Below are 24,539 nucleotides of genomic sequence, written 5' to 3'. Positions count from 1 at the left end.
CAGGCCCCGAAACAAGCTTATGGGGTGGTCAGTTTTGTACCAACCAACAACAATCCATTTCACAACATAGTAGAGCAACCCCAGGAAGCACAGGATTGGACCTCTGTTCCACCTCCCAGACAGTATTAACCCCTGAAATGGGACCCCAAGCCTTAGGTACTGGGGTATATGGACCCCTACCCTCAAACATATTTGGATTAATCCTAGGGAGAAGCAGCGTCACCATGAAAGGCCTACAGGTCTTTCTGGGAATAGTTGATAGTGATTATATAGGAGAAATCAAAATCATGGCCAAGGCTATTGACAACATCATTATCATTCCTCAAGGGGATAGAATAGCGCAGTTACTCCTGTTGCCATTGCTAAAAACAGCTAATAAAGTCCAATCGCCCCTAAGGGGAAAGGGAGGAATCGGATCCTCAGACATCCACTGGGTACAGTCCATTACTAATCAAAAACCCTCTCTCACCTTGTGGCTAGACGGAAAGTTATTTACAGGACTGATAGACACAGGGGCCGACGTAACAATTATTAAACAACAAGATTGGCCCGCCAGTTGGCCCACTTCAGGGACCTTAACAAATTTATGAGGAATCAGGCAAAGTAATAACCCTAGACAAAGTTCCAAATATCTCACCTGGAGAGATCAGGAAAGTAATTCCGGTCTCATTAAGCCATTTGTTATCCCTGATTTGCCTGTTAACCTTTGGGGTAGAGATCTTCTCTCCCAAATGAGGGTCATGATGTGTAGCCCAAATGATATAGTCACTGCACAAATGTTGGCTCAGGGCTACCACCCTGGGAAAGGGTTAGGAAAAAGAGAAGATGGCATTTTATAGCCAATCCCAGCCATAGGAAAATTGGATAAAAGGGGGCTTGGAAATTTTTAACCGTGGCCATTGACATGCCTGCACCCCAAAAAAGTGCTGATCCAATCACTTGGAAGTCATATGAACCCGTTTGGGTTGATCAAGGGCCACTAACCAATCAGAAGCTTGACGCTGCCCAACAGTTAGTGCAGGAACAATTAGAGACAGGACACATTATAGAAAGCAACTCTCCTTGGAACACCCCCAAATTTGTCATAAAAAAGAAATCTGGAAAGTGGAGACTCTTACAAGATCTAAGAGCAATAAGTAGTACCATGATACTTATGGGTGCTCTGCAGCCTGGACTACCCTCTCCGGTAACAATCCCTCAAGGATATTTTAAAATTATCATAGACCTTAAAGATTGCTTTTTTACAATTTCCCTTCATCCTACTGACCAAAAACGATTCACCTTTAGCTTACCATCTATAAATTTTAAAGAACCAATTAAGCGATACCAATGGAAAGTGTTACCTCAAGGTATGGCCAACAGTCCCACCTTGTGTCAAAAATATGTGGCTACAGCCATACACTCAGTTAGAGAGACATGGAAACAAATATACATTATACATTACATGGATGATATCCTCATAGCAGGAAAAATGGGAGAACAAGTTTTACAGTGTTTTGCTCAACTCAAGCAAGAACTAACCACAGCAGGGTTACAAATAGCTCCAGAAAAAATACAACTACAAGACCCTTATACATATTTAGGTTTTCAAATAAATGGACCTAAAATTACCAATCAAAAGGCAGTTATCCGTAAAGATAATTTACAAACCCTCAATGATTTCCAAAAGCTCCTTGGAGACATAAATTGGCTATGGCCATACTTAAAACTCAACACGGGAGACTTAAAACCTTTATTCGACACCCTGAGAGGTGACCCCAACCCTAAGTCTCTTAGGTCGTTATCAAAAGAAGCTCTTTTATCACTTAATAAGGTAGAGGCGGCCATTGCTGAACAATTTGTTACTAACATAGACTATTCACAGTCATTAACCTTTTTAATCTTTAACACAACACTGACACCTACTGGTTTATTCTGGCAAAATAACCCTATTATGTGGGTCCATTTGCCTTCATCTCCCAAAACGGTATTACTCCCCTATTATGATGCCATAGCCGATTTAATCATCTTAGGTAGAGACAATGGCAAAAAATATTTTGGAATTGAACCTTTTACAATCATACAACCTTATTCTAAGCCACAAATCCATTGGTTGATGCAAAATACTGAAACGTGGCCAATTGCTTGCGCCTCTTATGCCGGTAACTTAGATAACCATTACCTGCCAAACAAGCTTATTCAATTTTGTAAGCTACATGCTTTTGTCTTCCCTCATGTCATGAGTAAAACACCTTTAGACAATGCCTTATTAGTATTCACTGATGGGTCATCCACAGGAACTGCTGCATATACCTTTGCTGACACCACTGTTAAATTCAAAACCAGCCATACTTCTGCTCAGCTAGTAGAATTGCAAGCCCTAATCGCAGTGCTGTTAGCCTTCCCTAATCAGCCTCTTAATATTTATACCAACAGTGCATACTTAGTTCACTCAATACCTCTACTTGAGACAGTAGCACAGATTAAGCATGTGTCACATATAGCCGAGTTATTTTTACAATGCCAACAATTAATACATAATAGAACAACACCCTTCTTTCTTGGACACATTAGAGCTCATTCAGGATTACCAGGACCTCTATCCCAGGGCAACCAACTGGCTGATATGGCAACCAAGATGGTAGCCATAGCTACAAATACAAACCTAGCCCAAGCACAGGTTACTCATGACTTACACCATCTTAATGCTCAAACTTTGAGACTGATGTTTAAAATAACTAGAGAACAAGCAAGACAAATAGTTAAACAATATCAGACCTGTATAACATACCTGCCAGTCTCTCATTTAGGAATTAACCCAAGAGGACTAGTTCCTAACATGATCTGGCAAATGGATGTCACTCATTATTCAGAATTCAGTAACTTAAAATACATCCATGTATGTATAGATACATTTAGTGGATTTATACTAGCCACCTTACAAACAGGAGAAGCTACCAAACATGTCATAGCTCATTTACTGCACTGTTTTTCCATAGTTGAAAAGCCTAAACAACTAAAAACAGACAATGGTCCTGGCTATACATCCAAAGCCTTTCAAGACATCTGTCTTAAATTACAAATAAAACACATTACTGGAATTCCATATAACCCTCAAGGACAAGGAATAGTTGAAAGAGCACACCTATCCTTAAAAACCACCATTGACAAAATAAAAAAGGGAGAATGGTACCCTACTAAGGGCACCCCTGGAAATATCCTTAATCACACACTTTTTATTTTAAATTTTTTAAATTTGGATAACCTGAACAGATCAACAGCTGATCGATTTTGGCATTCCGAGTCCAAAAAACAATTTGCCATGGTTAAGTGGAAAGACCGCTTAGACAACACATGGCATGGTCCAGACTCAGTGTTAATCTGGGGAAGAGGCTCAGTTTGTGTTTTTTCTCAAACTCATGATGCAGCCAGATGGCTACCAGAGCGACTGGTAAGACAGGTACCTAACAATAGCCAATCCAGGGAGTAATTTTCTCCCTGAAAGTACTCTTTTTCTCTATTGCAGAGATGAACTCCAACTACAAGCCCCTCTGGACCATGGTGCTGATTTGCCAAGCATTCCAGGTTTATGCCGGCTTTGGTAATCCCCATGAGGCCCTTACATATATACAACAATGACACGGTAAGCCCTGTGATTGTTTGGGGGGATATGTGACCTCCCCTCCAAATACATACATCTCAACCATGTCCTGCTCCACTTACACAGCATACCTGCCTAATAACTCTCTTAAGTGGAGGTGTCTGTCAACCCCAAGAATATCTAGTGGAGGGGGTACCACAACCTGCCCTTGTGACACATTTAAGGCTGCTATGCATAGTTCCTGCTACACTACTTATTTAGAATGCACCTCTGGCAGTAAAACATACTATACTGCTATCTTAACAAGATCTAGAACCCCTACTATAGGGGCCGGTAATGTCCCTACAGTTTTAGGAAATACCAATAACCTTATATCAGCTGGCTGTACTGGAATTGTAGGACAGCCTGTCTGCTGGAATATGCGCCCCCCTCTTCATATCTCTGATGGAGGAGGACCACAAGACAAGGTCCGAGAAATTATGGTATACAAAAAACTTGAGGAGTTGCAAAGGTCCCTGTACCCGGAAATTCACTACCACCCCTTGGCCTTGCCCAAAGCCCGAGGGAAAGAGAAAATTGATGCCCAGACCTTTGACCTCCTCACTGCTACTCATAACCTGCTTAACAATTCCAACTCTAGTCTAGCTAATGACTGCTGGCTATGTCTGCAATCAGGAGATCCCGTTCCTCTTGCCATACCCAGCAATGACTTAAATTATACATCCAATACCCCTTGCACCATAATTCCTCCCCTTAAAGTACAGCCTTTAGAATTTCGTAGTTCCTTTTGCATCTACTCCCCTCCCCTTAATAACATTTACGACCTCGATGTAGGATTCAATGAATTCAATAGTTGTTCCAACATAGCAAATATTTCCCAATCGCTGTGTCCCCCAAACAGCTCAGTTTTTATATGTGGCAATAATAGGGCTTATACCTATTTACCTACTAACTGGACAGGATGCTGTGTCTTAGCCACACTTTTGCCAGACATAGACATTATCCCTGGAGATGAACCTGTACCTATCCCAGCTATAGATCACTTTTTAGGAAGAAACAAAAGGGCAATACAGTTTATCCCCTTACTTGCAGGATTAGGCATAACTACTGCCATAGCAACTGGGGCTACAGGCCTAGGGGATTCTGTTACTCAATACACCAAATTGTCTCGCCAATTGATCTCAGATATGCAGGCCATCTCAAGTACTATACAAGATTTACAAGGTCAGGTAGATTCTCTGGCAGAAGTAGTGCTCCAAAATAGAAGAGGCCTAGATTTACTAACTGCAGAACAGGGAGGCATCTGCTTGGCTTTACAGGAGAAGTGCTGTTTCTATGCCAACAAATCCAGATCGTCAGAGATAAAATCAGGCATCTACAAGAAGACCTAGAAAAATGACAAAAAGAAATAACCGATAACCCGTTTTGGACTGGGTTCCATGGACTCCTTCCCTATCTTATGCCATTCCTGGGCCCCCTGCTTTGCCTATTGCTCTTACTCTATGTAGGACCTTTGGTCTTCAATAAGCTCATGACATTCATTAAGCAACAGGTCGAGGCTATGGAAGCGAAACCTATACAGGTCCATTATCATCGCCTAGAACGAGAAGATCGCGGTGGTTCATACACCCATTATGATCACCTTCCCTATGCGCTGAACTGGACAGCCAATGACGGGTAAGAGAGTATCATCTCTCACTAACCTAAGACAGGAGGGCCATCATAAGCTACTGCCTAATCCCATGACGGGTACCAGTGATGAGATGTATTACTCCAACCTAAGACAGGCGCAGTTCCCGAGGGACAATCTTCTAGCCAAAATTATGTATAAAAATGGGGGACCTGTCTAGAGCCATGAGGCCCGGAATTAGCCGACCTCTGTTGCTTGATCTCCGCAAAGCGGAGACAAGATGGCACATTTCTGGGGTCTTCATTACAAACCTTTCCTGCGCGTGCCTAAACCATTCCCGTGTGCACGCAAACATTTCCCGTGCGCGCGCAAATATTTCCCGTGCATGCGCAAACATTTTTCCCGCCCAGGAAGATATGCAGCCTACAGCGCAGGCGCAATCCCACGCCCGGGAAAATTATCAACCAACGGCGCATTTGCAATTGTAATTTGAGTAAACCCAGCCTCCTGTCACCACCCTGGCCCAACCTCTTCCTCTGCCAGCTTATATAAGGCAATGCACCGCCACCATTAAATGAGACTTGATCAGGCTATTTGTCTTGTCTCCATTTCTCATGTTTTCTTGTCTCCTCCATTCCCACTCCCCCTTCCAGGGTCCGTTTGACTGTCCTGCAGGTCGGGACATCCACCTACATTTCAGAGAATGTATGGAAATGCCTGAATGCCCAGGCAGAAGTTTGCTGCAGGAGTAGAGCCCTCACGGAGAACCTCTGCTGGGGCAGTGCAGAAGGGAAATGTGGTATTGAAGCCCCCATGTAGAGACCCCACTGGGGCACTCACTGTCCTGGTGGAGCTGTGAGAAGACAGCCACCATTCTCCAGACCTCAGAATGGTAGATCCACCAATAGCTTGCACCATGCACCTATAAAAGCTGCAGATAATTAACACTAGCCCATGAAAGCAGCCAGGAGCAGGGGTTGTACCCTGCAAAGCCACAAGCCTAGAGCTGTCCAAGGCAGTGGGAGCCCATCTCTTGCATCCACATGGAGTGAGATGTGAGACATGGAGTCAAAGGAGATCATTTTGGAGCTTTAAGATTTGACTTCCCACTGGATTTCAGACTTGGATGAGGCATGTGGTCCCTTTGTTTTGGCCAATTTCCCCTTATAGAATGAGTCTATTTACCCAATGCATGTACCTCCATTGTATCTAGGAAGTAACTAATTTGCTTTTAATTTTACAGGCTCATAGTTGAAAGTGACTTGCCTTATCTCAGCTAAGACTATGGACTTAGACTTTTGTTTAATGCTGAAATTAGCTAAGAAGTTAGGAAACTGTTGGAAAGGGCATAATTGTGTTTTGAAATATGAGGACATGAGATCTTGGAGCAGCCAGGGACAGAATGATATGGCTGTGTTCCCACCCAAATCTCATTTTGAATTGTAATCCTCATGATCCTAACATGTCATGGGAGGGACCCAGTGGAAAGTAATTTAATCATGGGGACAGTTACCATCATGCTGTTCTTGTGATACTGAGTGAGTTCTCATGAGATCTGATGGTTTTATAAGGGGATTTTATCCTTTGCTTGCCACTTCTCCTTGCTGTCTCCATGTGAAGAAGGATATGTTTTCTTCTCTTTCTGCTATCATTATAAGTTTCCTGAGGGCTCCCCAGCTGTGCTGAACTGTGAGTCAATTAAACCTCTTTTCTTTATAAATTATCCAGTCTTCAGTAAATATTAGCAGTATGAGAATGAAAATACACCTTGTAAGGAGACATGTTTCTATTTTGTTGTTGGTGGTGGTGTTTTGTATCAGTTAGGCATTATCCAACTTAAAATTGAAAAAAAAAAAAAAAAAACTAAAAACTAGAAAGATGGTAGATTAAGATGCATTAGAAAGGCCATTTCTTCTGGACAACATGGCTTCGTTTACGCTCAGATGCACTCTTACTTCAAACCCGTAGCAATGATAGATAAAATCTAAGAATAAAAAGACAAAACACAACAGCCCAAAATCAAAATAAACACTTACATGGACTCGAAACAGAACAGACTCACAAAGTGCTGAGTAGGCAGAAACTTTACAGTTGATGGATATGGGTTCAGAAGAAGGGTGAATCTGGAAACCAACTCTTTAGGGTAAGGACACTAAAAAGTACTTTTTGTAATACTACAAACTAGATCAGGTCTCACTGATGAAAGTCAGGGGTTGAGTGGAAATCTGTAGAAATGGTAACTTTAAAAACTTGTTAACATGTTTTCTTGGGCTACAGATTTATAGATAGCTATGGACCTAAGGATGTGGGAGGACAAAGATGTAGCTCTGCATCTAGGTACAAATTGTGACCCTCCTTTTGTAATCCCCAGCAACTGGATATGAGATATGCTATAGAATATTGTGGAAAAAGAAATCTAGAATGACATTGTAAGATAAAACCACAAAACTAATTTACAGGGCCATATGATAGGATAGTAAAACAAAAAAAATCAAAAACAATTGAAAAGGCATTACAAATTAAAAATAAGGCTGCAATTCCAAATTCCAAAGTGCGTAAATATACCGATTGACAAAAGTTACCAACAAAATAGACAAGCTGTACTTAAATTCATTCCAGATGAAAGTAATTTCATAGAAAAGACAGCAAAAAGTTAAAATAAGTATATTTAGAATACTCAGAAAGGTAAATGAAATATGAATTTTATTTGCTAGAAAAATAAAGATGCAAAACAAGCAAAAATCAGACAAGAATATGAATATATGTGTATAACATACATACACACATATGCATGTATGTATATACATGTATGCCATTTATACACATATACATAGCATATATTTGTGTGTATCTATAGTCATATTTATATCTATGTCTATACATATCTACACATCTTTAGAATGAAATTAATCATATTTAGAACCTGAAGAAATAAATAAAAAGTAAACTCTAAACTAGACATCATTAAAAAAAATAATTAGTGAAGCAAAGTATAGTTCTCAGAATTCATCCAGGATGCAAGTTAAGACAAGAACAAGACAAAATGTACACGAGTTTTAAGAAACATAGAAGACAGATGAAGGGACAAAGTCTGGCAAAAAAAAAGATGTAGAAAATAGAAGTAAGGTTAGAGAAGTAAATATTTGAGGAGATAACAGCAGACAGTTTTTCAGAATGGAAGAAAAATAAGAAACTTCATATAAAAGAACACTTTGAATACTTTGCAAAATAAATAAAAAATAAACCCACAACTTGACAAATCATTCCAAAATTACAAATTATGACAGAAAAATTTTGTGACTACAATTATCTCCCAGAGAGAAAGACATTTCTTGCAAAGAAGTAGCATTTACATTGATACTAGGCATTTCTTCAACAAGTGTAAAAACTAGAAAAAAAATCACTATTTTTCAAGTGCTGAAGGAAGATAATTGCCAAGTTAGAATTTTTTTCCCAACTAAGTTTTTTTTTTTAAATAAGCTCAAAGCAAAAAAAAAAAAAAAAAATCCAAGGGAAAATGTATCATAGTTTTAAGCTTATAAAGGACTGAGTGTTTATACTCTGGGTAGTCACTAAGCAATTATTAAAGGATGGTATTAATAATATTATTTTTGTCAAAATTTAAAAGGTTAAAATAAAATACTAAATTCTAAGTAACTAAAAGTTATATTGTAATAATGAAAATGTTAAATATAATCAGTAAACACTAATTTATTAAAGATCATCAAATTGGCTTTTTAAAATTCACTAATATGTTGTCTATAAATGACACTTTTATAAATAAATCGCACCAAAATATTGAAACTTTGATAAGTAAAAAGATGTTATATTATTTCTTAATAACAGTCAGCTCATGTATCAGATAAAATAGAATCTAAGTTTGTCAAGATGTGCCCCATATAATAATTTAAAACAAGATGTAACCATCATGAACTTGGATGCGCTTAACAACATAGCCTTAAAATACATGAATCCAAACTGTTAAAGTCATGAGAAAAAAAATAGCCTAGTTCTATCATATGTTAAAACATACCATAGGCCGGGCGCGGTGGCTCAAGCCTGTAATCCCAGCACTTTGGGAGGCCGAGACGGGCGGATCACGAGGTCAGGAGATCAAGACCATCCTGGCTAACCCGGTGAAACCCCGTCTCTACTAAAAATACAAAAAAAACTAGCCGGGCGAGGTGGCGGGCGCCTGTAGTCCCAGCTACTCCGGAGGCTGAGGCAGGAGAATGGCGTGAACCCGGGAGGCGGAGCTTGCATTGAGCTGAGATCCGGCCACTGCACTCCAGCCCAGGTGACAGAGCAAGACTCCGTCTCAAAAAAAAAAAAAAAAAAAAAAAAAAAAAAAAAAAAAAAAAAAAAACCATACCATAAAACTATAGCAATTTAAAAAGTGCTGGGATACAAAAATAGAATATTTGAATAGAATGGAAGACTTAATTAGATCATGCATATGCAGAAACTTGTTTAATTGAGCATGTGACATAGCAAAGTCATGGAATTTTGCTATTGTAAAACTATGTTCATGTTTCAATAAAAGATGTTGGATACAGTGGTTTTGGAAAAAGAAAGATTTATTTAAAATACAATCTAATATCTTAAAACAAATGGAAACAATAAGTTTGATGGCATTAAGTAATTCTGATGAAAGAAGAATCAAATTTAAGAAGAAAGGGATTTTTGAGGAAAGAAGCTTGGGAAGGGCTAGAGTTTTCCAATGGAGAAAGTGAAAGCTTTATGGAGGCAGTTTTTTTGGAAGAGCAGGAATTTGAGGAAAGAGATGAAGAGAAAAATTTTTAAAGGTTTCTTTCTGTGTTATGTAATGCTACACCTTACTAAAGTAAATGCTTCGAGCTGAGACACCTGCATATGAAAAATGTGATAGAATTGTATTTCTATCAAAAATTTATTAGACCTAAAATATCTAAAGATTAAGACTTTAAATCATTTTTTATAGAATATAAAATATTTTATGTAGAGTGAATAAAAACTTTTCACAATTTTCAAATATACTAGTTTTAGTCAATAAAAGACAATTTTTTAAAGTTCTGCTTATACATGTAATAGAAAATTTGGGACTAATTACTTCAGGAGACTTTGTAAACTGAAAACCTAGAAAGATTATTTAAATACAATACTGTTTAATATATTCACATTTAGTTCATAGTTAATAAAAAAGGTAACACATATGGTGTCCCAACCTTCTTTCAATGTGGCAGTCAAAGATGGAAGCCAGTATGGCAATTTTTTTCTGTCTAATGTTGTTCAGGAGATTCTAGGTAACTCATTTAATATTAATGTGTACAATCTATAAATATATCTGAGGTTTTATCTTTTGTGTATTTCTATTGCCATATAGAGTTTAATTTTCTTATACTCTTTTTTTTCTCTACAACACCTTAGTGTATGTGTGAGTGTGTGCATGTATACACTCAAGTGTTTACCTTGTGTTGTACAAGCTCTTTGTAAGTGCCTTGCTCTAATTTAGTTAATCTCTGTAGATGGCTAGAAGATAGTATACTGCTTGATAGTTCGGCCAGAATCTCAGTGAGACCAAGTGTCACCCATTGCTAGTCACAGTATGATAGGCCATCATAACTGAGGAGCTAAAGCAGACCTGAACTCAGATACATCTCAGGTGTGAGTAACCTAGGTCCTACCACACCACCCTGAAGTAGCCAGGGAATCAGTGAAGTTGAGAAAAAAGGAAAAGAAAGAGAAGAGCAATGAGAAGCAATGCATTTGGAAAAGAGCCAGAAATAAGAAGGATTATATTGTGAATTTTTTAAAAGGCAAATATATAATGGAGTTAGACGTAGATAAAAATTTGAAGAATGCAAAAATTGTCTTCAGTATGCTTCTAGCCTATTTTTTTTCCTTCAATTCTATCTAAAACTTATTCCAGACAACCAACCTCTCAAAATATTTATGTCACCTAATAATTGTCTTCTACTATCCACCTCACCCAGGGGATATCCCATCCAGACTTACCCTCTTAATTTATGAGTCATATTCTTATATTTCCCAGTGCCCCATAACCAATAAGCTGTCTTCTTTTTTATTGTTTCAAAGCCCTCTTAGACAATGGATTACATAATTGATTATGACCACAAGCAAACCAATTGGTCAACAAAGGGAGGCAAAGGTTATGTTGGTGAGCACACACTAGCAACTTGGGTGAATTTGCTTCCTCTCTCTGGACTTATCTATCTCACTGTTAAAACAATCATATCTGATGCAACTGAGTGTCAATCTGTACCTGTAGTTAGGAAACATATTATATTTAATACTCATAACAACCATATTGGACAGTTACAGATATTATCAACATTGTGAAGTGAGGAAACTGATGCTTAGTAAAATCATTATAGCTTGTCCAAAGTTGCAGAGCTTGTGACTAGCAGACCCATCTGCTTGTAAACCCTGAGTTCTTAACCATCAGATTATACTCTATTTCCCAGTACCACAAGACATTGGATTGAAACATTTCCTAATGTGTTTTTATGGATCAGTATGAAAGTTGAAAAAGATGAACTTTAAATAATTTGGAAATATATGAATTTAAAGAAAACCATCTTCTCAAATCCTTTACTATTGATAAGGTAAATATTGCCACCAGAATGAAAACATTATACATAGCATTCTCTAAACTCATTATGACCACAGAATCTTTTTTTCCCAAAATAATTTGTGGAGCTTGCATTCTATAGAAGTAACTTTATCACACCTCCCAGATGGCAATTGCATGTTTGTAAGCATGTAAGAATTAAGTAATTATAACAGTCAGTGCAGCAAGGCCTTCAGATTTTAGAGTGGGTAGGACTTCTGATGTTCTTAAAAATCACGGTAATTCAATTCATGGAAAGTTTATGGATAATAAACTTTGTGAAAATGTTAAACTAGTCATAGCTGCAAAATATGAGGAAATATGAAACCTGATTCCCGTACTCAAAGAGTTACACTTGAGATTGTGGATCTCAGGCATCTAAAATATGAATCCACCTCCTTATGAACAACACATACGATATAACTGGTAATTGAAAGGTTGAGTGGTACTCTGCCTATAAATAATTGCTCCTTTATTGCACTTCATCCCTTTCTTTTTCCTAAAGAAAAAATTGCAAGCATCATATGTAGTTGTTATAATAATCTACAATCTGTGTGTTTTGAGTAGTGCTTTCTCTTGTTTTGTTATTTTTCTTTCAAATACTTCTGCTTTTAGAGTACAGATGATTGCACGGTGATAGTCTTTGTAAAAAGTTCTGTACTTGTATTTTCTTTTGTCAGTTTATTTATATAGGTGATAATCGTGTAATTCACACATTTAGAGAACTGTACCCAAACAAATAGAGCAGATTTTAAGTAACGAATTTATTTTACCTAAGCTTGTTTTCCCTTCTAAGCTTGAGTTTCATTCACTGCATGCAGTTGTCCCTCAAAATCTCTAGGGGATTTGGTCCAGAACACCCTGGGGACACCAAAATCTGCACATACACTCAAATCTGGCAGTCAGTCCTGTAGAACGCATGAATACAAAATGTCAGCCCTCCATAGATGCATGTTTCGCATCCCACGAATACAGTATTTTCAATCCACGTATGGTTATGGATATGGAGCATGGAGATAGAGAGGGCTGACTATACTATTGAAAAGTCTGCATATAAGTGGACTTTCAAAGTTCAAACTCATATTATTTAATGGTCAACTGTAGTTAAGTGGAACCTTTCAGAAACTTTACTTTCCACACATACAAAAAAAGTAATTATTGACTGCACCATTAGGAGCAACCATTTTTGGTCTTTTTCCTCCATGAAATAAAGTTCTAAAGCCTTTGTCAAGTATTCAAGCTTTTTTTTAAATCTAGTTTCCAACTCCCTCTTGCATTCCCAAATTACTTTCCACAATTCACCTTCTCATGCTCTTATATTTGAGTTAAACTCAGTTACTTGCACTTCCTCAAACAAAGACAATGACATCCGGTCAGGCTAAGTGCTCTTTGCCTGTTTTCTAAATGATTTTTTATTATCTTTCTAAAGGTTCAATAATTCTTAGTTGAAAATATTCACTATCTTGTCATCTGTAACCCACTATGTCTTTAAAAATGTCCATTTTATTGTTGTTTATTATAGTGGTCATACATTCTAATAAACTGTAAACCGAGAGTCAAATCCCAATTTGCCTCTGCAAATTCTATAGCACTTAACCAAATCATTATGAATATAACGGATTCTATATAAATGATTCTGAATATATTATGCATAATAGGAAAAGTAGGTAAGCTTTGTGCACCTTTGTCAGATGTAGTGATTTACTGGCATCTTAAAGACACAAATGACTGAAAAATGTTTATTTTTCATTCATCCAAATTGGTAAATGACCCTAATAAGACTAGTGATCTTTTAAAATTATTCTAACAACTATTTTCTTTCATCAGATATTAGATATAGAAATCACATTATGTGAAAATATTCACAGTGGGGCTGGGAGGTATTCATAACATACAACTAAACATTGTAATGAGTCTATTTCCTGGAGCCTGGGTTATTAGTAGTTCTTTGATATTTTGTTTTACTCAGTACTTTTTAGTTTGTCTATTAGAAATTTCATACCTACCCTAAGTTATATGTACTTGTGCTTTCCAAAGCTAGGTTTTAATTAAACAGAATGGCAAAAAAGAGATTTCATTGTTGCAATCCTTTAATGTTTTATGAAGAGAATAGTTTTTCTAATATATGAATTTCATTTCTTAAAGAATATTCCCCCAAAGAGAAAAATAAAATGTAAACTTACATCTTTTGAATGCTTGCCAGGTAACATTCAGTCTACAATATATGCCTTCCAGAACTAATTAAGGAGACACATTATTATCTACAAAAACAGAATAAAGCTTTGTGCAAGCATACACTCAATATGTGGAAATTCTTCTAGACCAGCTGTCAATTTCTAGGCTCCCTTTTCTCCTTTGAGGCTATTCATAAAATGGAGATAAACACATTCCCTGCCTGCAATATAAGTGTACCTGCAAATGTTTAATGCATCAGGGCATTCCGGAGATTATTTTAATGGATTTTTACCAAATCATGTTTTGACAGTCAATTTAAATACATTTAAGTTACCACTTTCACCTATACTGAAATCCAGTGAGAAAAAGGAAAGCTCTCTTGTGAAATGACGGAGGAAGCTGATGATAAAAGGCTCCATTCAACATAAAAAACTCAATAAAAGAAACATGAGTTATTCAAGCTGCCATGATTGAGAAAATACACTTTCCTGTGTAAGTGCCCAATTCCAAGTCATGTACATAGAGGGAAGCTGCTTCTACAAAACTCACACTGAATTTGCCTGATAACCAGTGAACTCTTGAACCACTGTACTATGATTGTGCATAAAAACAGTAAATAGAAAATATCTTTTTCTCTTTCACTGATGAAATGAAACATGGCTCTTTTTTGAAAAAGTTCTAAGCTTCAGGAATAAGATTCTTGCTTTGTCTATTTGCTAACTTGAAGTAAAAGTCATAGGACCTTTTAAAGTTGTTTCCATTTATTATACTGCATATGCTTCATACTAAGGTTCAGATAGATGTCTGTTTGTTTCTGTATTGTGAACAGTGACCAATTGTAGGAGGAGGGTACTGACACATGAAAAAAGGAAAACAGTTATTTTAGAATGCTACTTCCTTGGCAGGCTGACTCTGAAAAACCAAAAAAGCTGAGAACAAAGCAAAATGCCATGAAAAGCTATAGAAGTAAAACAATTAAGTTGTCTCCTCCTTAGGATAGTAAGGTTTTTAAAAATATATCAGAGTGCCTTACAAATATTAACCAATGTCTCTTTGCCTTTGCATAAAGTAGCATTATTAACCTTATAATTAATTTGATGAAGAACTAAAGGAGGTGTTGAAATAATTGTACATGGGAGACTGTCCAGGCTGCTGGCCCAGTTATAAATTAGGTCTTGAACTCAATCTGTTCCTTATTGCCAGCTTTGGAATTGCACACATTTATGATCATGTGTGCATGTGTACTTACATTAAGTTTTCTTAATAACCAAGGTAGATAGACTAAGGGATAATCACAATGTACAACAATAAAATAGTTCCTAGCCAAAATGTTTTAATATTATTCTCTAATACTGATAAATATCTACCTGGATAACTTGTTTATATTTAGTTGCTTATAAATATGAAAATAATAATATATTGTGCTCATTCATTGAGTTCTCAATATGAGCCACCTTCTATGTTAAATGATTTAAGTATATTATTTCATTTAATTGATTCAATAATCTAGGAGATTGGAGTAATTATTTTTATTTTACAGAAGAAGAGACACCAAGATCTAAAATTTGTCCAAGGTAACACTTTTAGTGAGTAGCAGAAGTGAGATTCAGGCTTGGGATTACCTGACTTCAGAGCCTTTTAACTTAACTATTAATACCTATGTATGATTAGCTAAAATGGGCTCCTAATGTTTTTATTTGTTTTAGAAATTATGCTGCTTGTCAGGAAAAACTCATTACCATTCTCTTATATTTACAGTACTAATCAGTATTATTTAGGTAATAATAAAACAGAAAAAATAAACATCAAGTATATTCTTGCTCTGCTTATGGGTATATTTTTCAGATTATTTCTCTTGTGCTTATTTACTTACACTAATATCTATAGACATTAAGCTTAAATAGCACTCTACACATGCTTCTCCATTCTATTTCAAATATGGGCTACAAATAGATTTGCTAAAATAGATTTGCTAAGCTTGCCGTCTGGGTCTAGGCCCTTCTTACATGTTAAGATCTCTTCAGGACCTCCCTGTGGCAAGTCTCACTGTCAGCTATTCACAATTTGTTTAGGTTATTTTGTTCAGAATATTTCACTGAATGGCCATGATCAAATTCTGACAGCTATTATGTGGTCTTTGACAGTTTCCTCATTATCTGTTTTGGTCCCCATTCACTGTTAACAACACTGAGGCCTCTGCTGCCTGTGGAAGGCACTGGATCCCATCCCCATTGCTCTGTATTTAGGGTTCTCTGTGCAGCACTATGCCTCCTCCTGCAAAAGGATGATTAAGGATTGGCTGTTGCCATTTTGTTATTTTACACCCTGCCATGTACCAAAATTGTGTTTCTAGGCATGCCAAAATGAACAGAATGCCTTCCCCCTAAACAGAAATATTCTTTATTATTTTGGTGGGGTGGGCAACTCCAGGCACTGGCACAGGCCCTGGCCCTGTGCGAGGCTGTGGCTGGACAAGGTGTACTGCAAGCAGCTTCCACTGTGAACTCCGGGGAATGCAATGGTGCTCAGAAACTTGGAAAAGTCAGGAACCGCAGAGCTCCAAAGAGGGGGTCACAGCCTTGGCTTGGGAAACCCGTAGGTCTGAGCTCCCCAAAGGGTGGCAGACCTACTCTCTTTTTCATCACTCAAAACGTGGCAACTGAGAGATGTGTTTCAGCCCTCTTTATGTTACAGCTCTTTTAGTCCTGCCATTCGTGGGTCTCAAATTCTTGTCTTGTGTTCAGAAAGAATGAGGTATGCAGACAACTGGAGGGTGAGCAAGGCAAAGAGGTGCTTTATTGAACAACAATACAGCTCTCAGGAGACCCAAAGTGGGTAGCTCCTATCTGCAGGCAGGTTGTCCTGACGTCTACTCGAGTCTGGCTGAGTCCAGGGTTTTTATGGACTTCAGAAGGAAGAAAGTGCATGCTGATTGGTCCATAGGCAGCCATGGGCAAGCCTAGAAAAGCACCATAATTTCTCACTTTTGGCCACAGACTCCACCAAGAACTGACAACCTGGTACGTATGCTTAAGAATGTCCCTGGCTTGAAGGTGGGTCTTCACCTGGGACCTGCCCCTTTCCAACCAGGGACCTGTCAGTCTCCTGCCATCATTAACCTGTTGTCCATGATGCCCACAGTGCCCAGGCTGTTCGAGCTGAGTGGCACCTTCAAGCCTGCATTGAGCTGCCCTCAGCCCTCCTTGGCCTCCCTCCTGAGATTGTTGGCACCCAAAATCTAGAGTGGGTCTAGGAAACAGGGGCCTGGTGTGTCAGCACTGCTCCAAGAGCACGTGCATACCTGGCTCAGTTGTGTGACAGGGCCCAAGCTTGGCCTCAACTTTGCTCCAGAATAGGAGTGGATGCCAGGAGCGCAGAGAGGCCAGGCAGTGGGAGCAGGCACTTCCAAGCTAGAGGGGGCAGAGTGGTTTCCTGGAACCTTGAAAGTTCAGGGATACCCAGGTCTGTGACCATAGCTGGGCAGCTGCAGCTGTGCCCAGGAGGGCAAGGCTCCTGCCTTGCCAACTCAGAAGGTGGTAGGGCTCCTGCCAGCTCTTTAGAGTACATAGCCCTGGACACGGCTCCCCAACTGCAGCCAGTGTCTTTGCAATGGCCACTCTAGAGAGGCCACTTCATCCACCAATCCCACCTCTGAGGAGGTACACCTAACTATCATTAGGATGAGGACGATGACTGCTCTTAACTACTTCATGCTAACAGGAGACATTGCTTTGGGGGAAACAGCAATCAGATCTCTCTCAGTCCTATCTAAGGGTCCCCAGTAAAAAAGGAGCCAAGATCTGAGGCTCCAGTAGGAGTTTGATGGCCTCTATGCAAGAAGAAATAATTTTTATACGAACAAAAAAATTTAGTGCCAAAGGTAATGGAAGAGGTAAAATAGACTAATCATTCTGAAAACAATGTTGTGGCTATTGCTGTCTCATGCTGGTGAAAGAAATTGTATCTTATATGGGCAGTCAAAGTTTTAAAGAGAAAAACTGTTTAGGGGAGTAGATAATCTCTTGAGAATTCAGGATTGAGGAGCCCTTGACAAAGATGCCTTATGATAAGGAACAGAACAAAGATAACAGTAAGCATAGGGTATCCATAGAGTGTTAACTATTAACAGTTATCTTTTGTGAATTTTTGCTTAAAGTCCCTGATTTCTTCACTCTGGTACTTCAGGTGCTCTCCTGCATCAGCAGAGGTAATCTTGTCAGTTTTTCAGGCCTTTACTTGGGTATAATTAATCCAAGAATGTGTTCCAGTGACCTTTACTGCCATAGGAGTAGAAAGAAGTATAGTGTAAAGTCTTCCCCATTCCAGGCCTAGAGAGGGAGAAAAGGAAGGAAGTGCCTTTAGCAGTACTAAGTCTCCTGGATTGAATAGAGGTGACTCTATTTCATGGGACTGGGCCTCCCATTGTTTCAGTTCATGTTGGAAATGGGCCAAAGACGTTATGTGTTAATTAAATCAGAGGTTTTTTTGGCCTAGCGAGAGATCATTGTTGAGACAAGGCCATCCATAAATCATTTAGAAGGGACTTAAATCCAGCTGTTTAGGGGTGTTTCTAACATGTAGTAGGGCTATGGGGAGAAGAGTAATCCAGGGGAGATGAGTCTCTTGAGACAGTTTTCTGAGGAGCCTTTTGGTAATATAATTTGTCTTTTCTACCTTTCCTGAGGAATGTGGTCTCCAAGCACAATAAAGATGGTATTGTATACCCAGTGCCTTTGAGACCCCCTTGGTGACAGCTGCCTTGAGCAAGGGGGCATTATCACTCTGGATGTGTTTAGGAAGTCCAAAATAAGGAATTTTTTTATTAATCACTACTTTTATCACCTCAGAGGCTTTATCTGTTCAACATGGAAAAGCTTCTACCTAGTTAGTGAAGGTATCTACCCATACTAGGAGGTGCTGGACGCCCCTTGTCTTTGGCAGATGTGTGAAATGTGTCTATCAGTCTTCCCCTAGGTCATCTCTTGTTCTTTGGGTTTCAGTAGGGAGAAGCTGTCTATTGAGGGGATTAATTTTATGGCATGTCTCACAAGCATTAATGACTTATTTGCCCATTTTTAGCAGATTTTTACCTGAGAACAAACTTTGGGCCATTTGATAGGTTTTATTCTCACCTAAATTGAAGGCCTGGTGGAGGATTTTAAGAACATTCCATTGGCTGAAAGCTGGTAGATGAAGCTTTGCATCCTCCACTTGTAGCCATCTCGAGGACTGAAGTGTGTATCCCCAAGAGGTAGCCCATTCTGTCTCCATGGAGGAAGGTTAAGATTTTATTTCTTTTATGGAGATTAAAAGATTAGAGGGGCCTCAAGGGAATCAGAAATCTAGGGCCCTTTCACTGCCAATTTAGCTGGTCTGCCATCCTATTTCTTTGGCTATTTTGTCTGTCCCCTTTTGGTGGCCTTTACAAAGTATTACTGCCACTTCACATGGAAGGAAGACTGAGGATAATAGTCTGTTAATTTCCTGATGGTAGGTAATGGGAGAACAATTGGCCATGAGAAAGTTCCTCTCTTTCTAGATAGTGGTATGGGCATTGAAGACTAGGAAAGCATACTTACAATCAGTATACATATTAACTGCTTTCCCCTTGCTTAATTCAAACACCCTTATGAAGGCAACTAGCTGGTTGAGCACTGGTGCCCAAGGAGAGAGGTATGCTGTCAGTAATATCATTCAGAGTGACTATTGCATACTCTACCTTATGTATCTTTTGCTCTACAAAGGAACTTCCATCCGTAAAGAGAGTCTAGTCTGGATTCTCTAAGGGGGTTTCTTTGAGTTCCTCTTTGGGTGCATAGGTTTCTACTACTATCTGCTCACAGTCATGTTCAAGCTCCCTGGCTTCCTCTGGGAGGAAGCTGGCTGGGTTTAGGAAGGGACAGGGTCTTAACTGAACTGCAGACCCCTCTAATAGCAGAGCTTGATATTTGAGAAGCCACTTGTCCATTCCCCAGAGACTGCCATTAGAAGACAGCAGTCCTGCCACATTATGTGGGGTAAAAATGGTTAACTTACTCCTCATGGTTAACTTAGTAGCCTCTAGTACCAGCAAAGCTACCACTGCAACTGCCCAGAGACAGACTGGCCATCCTTTAGCTACCAAATCAAGCTCCTTGCTTAGGGAGCCTACAGGCTGCTGGGCTCACCCTCAGGCATGGTTAGAATTCCCAGGGCCATTTCCTTCCTTTCTAAAACAAAAGATTGAATGTCTCCCCAGTAGGAAGACTAAGGCCTGATGCCTCAGCAAGGCTTATTTTAACGGATCAAAGGCTCTTTTAGCCTCTGTTTCCCAAGTTAGGGAGTGGGTCTTAGCTGCCTGAGTTTCCTTTATTGGGTGATGTAAGGGATGAGCTATTTCATCATACCCAAGTATCTATAGCCTGCAGAATTCTGTAATGTCCAAGAAATCCCCTGAGTTGTTTGGGGGTTTGGGGGAGGCAAAAGGAGATGGGCTTCATCCTTTCTTTGCCTAGTGCCCTGGTCCCCTCTGACAAGACCAGACTTTAGTTCACTGAAGTCTGACAGAGCTGAGCCTTAGATTTTAAGACCTTATATCCTCTGTTAGCCAGAAAATTAAGAATTGCTGTACTTTTCTCCAGAAAGATTTCCTCAGTTGGGGCACTAAGGAGAATGTCATTTACATATAGTAAAACTTTGACCTGAAGATAAAGGAATGCAAAGAGATCTTTTAACAACTCCTGCCCAAACAGGTGGGAGCTGTTTCAAAATCCCTGAGGTACCATCATCCAGTTTAGCTGACTGGTCTGGTTGGAGGGATTCCTGAACGCAAACAAATACTGGGAGTCAGGGCACAATGGTATGCAGAAAAAAGCATCATTTAGGTCCAGGATTGTGAAACACTTAGTTCCCTCAGGTATTCAAATGAGCAGGGTATAGGGATTGGAAACCACCAGATGAATTGTGACCACAACCTCGTTAATGAGGTGGAGGTCCTGGACCAGTCTTCATTCCCCATTGGGATTTCATACCCCCAATATCAGGGTATTTCAAGGGCTGCTGCAGGGTATGAGGAGGACTTGCATCCTCAAGTTATCAGTGATGGCTTCTAGTCTTTTCCTAACTTCTAGTTTTATGTGATAGTGTATCTGGTTAAGGAAGGAGGTAGGATCCTTAAAGTGGATTCAGGGCGGTGGTTGTGGCTCAATTTTCCCTTGAGTTGCCCAAACTTCTGAGTTAATATCAGTCTCCACTAGGGGGAGAGAAAGAGTATCCTGAAACGATAAGGATGTTGGTTTTAATACAAATCAAGATATCACTGCCCAACAGAGGAGATGGGATTTTAGACATGATTCAAAAGACATGAGTAAACAAGAGGTCTCCCCAGCTACAACTAAGGGGCTGGAAAAAATATTGGATTGAAAGCTCTCCTGAGATGCCTCTCACGGTTATGCTAAGAAAGGAGGGAGTCCCTGATTGGAAAGGAGAACAGAAAGGCCCACTCCAGTGTCCAGGAGGAGATTCAGTTTACTCCCTTTGACTTTCAGAATCACCTAGGGCTCCTGGATGTTAATGGTTGTCTGGACCACTGGAGCCAGGGAGAGGAGTCCTGGGACCTATCAGTCCTTCTGGGCCATTTGTGGGGGACTAGCTCTGGACCCAGATGGACCCAGTGACCTGTGTCTCCTGGACAGTCCCCATTACAAATTGGATAGGGTCAAGGTGGCTTCTTCATGTTGCCTGGGCAGTCCTTCCTGAAGTGCCCTGGCTTGCCATTTTTGTAGCAGTGAATATGTGCATCTTGGGAACTCTGGTGTTTGTGAGCCTGCAAGACAGCTATTTGAGCCTCTGCCTTTTTCTTGTGTTCCTTTTCCTTTTTTGGGACTTCCTCTGGATCCCTATTGTAAAAGGCTGATGTGGCCACATTCAGGAGGTTCTCTAAAGTACTGTCTGGTCCTAAAGCCTGTTTTTGCAACTTCCTCTTGATGTAGGAGTAGTAAATTTACCATGCCTGAGTGATTGATAAATTTATCCTTTAGGATTAGTTGTACCTTGATTGAATCAGGATATAATGTGCAAAGAAATATGAGGCATGATTTCTCTAGAGTCTCAGGGTCAAAGGAGTCCCAGTGATTCAGGCTACACTCTAGATGAGTGCAGACTGAGGATGATTGGTTACCCATATGGAATAGAGGCTAGAGGAAGAAACAAGCATTTGTTTGTTTGTTTGTTTGTTTGTTTTTTCTCTCTCCAGAGCCTGAGGCTCAAAGTGGTCCCAGTGATTCAGGATACACTCAAGAGGAGTGCAAGCTGAAGATGTTTGGTTAACCATCTGGAAAGAGGGAAAAAGCATCCCTTTGCTCTTTCTCTTTCTGAGGTACATGAGGGAGAAAAAAAGCATCCACTTCCTCCTTCTGACCTTGTATCCCTGAATTCTGATGACCTTTGCAGGTGCCAACCATGGGGGCAAATGTGACTTTCACCCATGAAGCAGGGTGGCATAGCTGGCATACATATTTGCACTCACCTACCTGAGTCCCTTGGGTCTAGTTTTCCCTTCCAGGGCTTCAACCTGAAGTGTGTAATTGCCTCAGGAAAGTGTTTGAAATCATTAAATTAAATCCAAGATGACCCTCACCAAATTGCAGCCAGAAATCAGTGGGGCAGCCCCTCTGTTGCTTCCCTATCATAAGCAGGTGAAGCTGTAAGACCAGGTCCTCCTCAAACAAGGGAGAGAAAGGGAGTCCCTGGAATTCAGGACCTGGCCTATCAAGGTGTCCCCCAAGAGGAAAAAAAAAATCAATGGAAAAGCTCTCTGTATTTACAGGACTTTATTAACTCTTGACATGGTAGGTGAAAGAGAACAAAACAACTAAAGTGCAGGAGAGGAGAAGGATCCTGAGGGGAAAAGCCTCTTGCCCAATGCAAATGGGTTCCTTCAAGGAGAAAGAAAACTCTGAATTGTTACATCCTCCTTGCTTCTAATAATAGGCAGGCACCACATTGTTCTGATTTACACTCCTGATGACTAAGCTAAATGCTTATTTCACCCAGTAATATTATTTCTGTGATCTCCAATGACACCCTTAACATTGTATGTAAAGAAAAGGATAGAAAATGGAGGCCTTGGAAGAAATAAATAAAGAGTTATTGGAAAGACTGGGTGTTCTATTATGGTCAGGGTCTGCAGTTAGTTAAAGGGCCTTTACATAATACTGAGGTGTAGCCTCGGCCAGACACCCTCAGTTGCCCCAGGAGCTCCTTCTGATCTCACATGATGGTTAGACCTCCATGAAAGAAAACTGAATTGGAACAAAGTCAACATTCCCAATACCCCAGTGTAATGGAAGATTGCATTGTCCTCACCAGCAAATCTGTCCTCTGTGTCTTAAGTCCAGCAGCCACTCTAGTCACTTTTAACTGGATGACAGAGGCCCATGTTTTTCTTTCATTTTGGCTATTGTGGGGTTTAGGGACTTTGAAAAAAGAACAGAAAGCAGCAAGTCCACTTTTACTCACATTTTTGCAGATCCCAGATGAACCCATAAAAACTGTCAGAGGATCCCTGGGCTATTGTTCTTCCAGCTAGAAGCCACTGTGGCTGGTGGTGCCTTCACCAACATTTTGCTTGGGCCCACTGGACTCATTGTACCCACTCAGCCTGGCAAACTGTTCCCAGTTCATGCTACTAGCCCAGATCCCATACCTGCCAACAGTGCAACGAGGGATGTGTGAGTGAGCCAGCACAGGGTCCAACCACTGCGCACAGCCAGGAACACCAGTTACTGCAACAGGGTGGGCAGTACCAGGCACTAGTACAGGCACTGGCTCTGTGTGAGGCTGCAGCTTGACCAGGCATACCACAAGCAGCTTCCACTGTGGGCTCTAGGGAACAAGTTGGTGCCTGGAAGCAGGGAGATACCAGAAACTGCAGAGCCTCCATGAGGACATCACTGTCCTGGCTCAGAAAGCCCTTAGGTCTGCAGTCCCCAAAGGGCTGCAGCTCTTCTCTCCTCACTGCTTGCTGTTGAGTGACAGTACAGCTCTCAGGAGACCCTAAGTCAGTATTCCTACCCTGGCCAGCTCCATGGAGCATGTTGTTCCTGCAGTGCTTTCCCCACTGCAGACTGTGTCTTGGCAGTGGTCACTCCAGATGGGCTGCTGCTGCAATCAAAATGTCTACTCAGATGCTTCATCATTTTTTGTCCTCAGATTACTATTTTTTTCCTATTGAGCTGTTTGAGTTACTTATATTCTAGTTACTGTTGATTGGTCACAATGTGGCCAGTGGGTGCATGTGTTTCAGTCTTGTTTGTGTTACAGCTCTTTTAGTTCTGCCATTTGGCAGGTCCCAAGTCATTGTCCCACATCTAGGAAGAATGAAGTATGTGGACAACCAGAGGGTAAGATGAAGAGGTGCTTTATTGATCAACAGTACAACTCTCAGGAGGCCCTAGGTCAGTAGCTTCTATCCACAGGCAGGTTGTCCTGACATCTGCAGCCCTCAGCAGAGAGGAGACCTAGAGTGGGTAGCTACTATTCACAGGCCAGTAATCCTGATGTCT

Source organism: Trachypithecus francoisi, unplaced genomic scaffold (genome assembly GCF_009764315.1).
Source record: "Trachypithecus francoisi isolate TF-2019V2 unplaced genomic scaffold, Tfra_2.0 Lachesis_group0, whole genome shotgun sequence".
Lineage (NCBI taxonomy): Eukaryota > Metazoa > Chordata > Mammalia > Primates > Cercopithecidae > Trachypithecus > Trachypithecus francoisi.
This window is presented reverse-complemented; position numbering follows the sequence as displayed.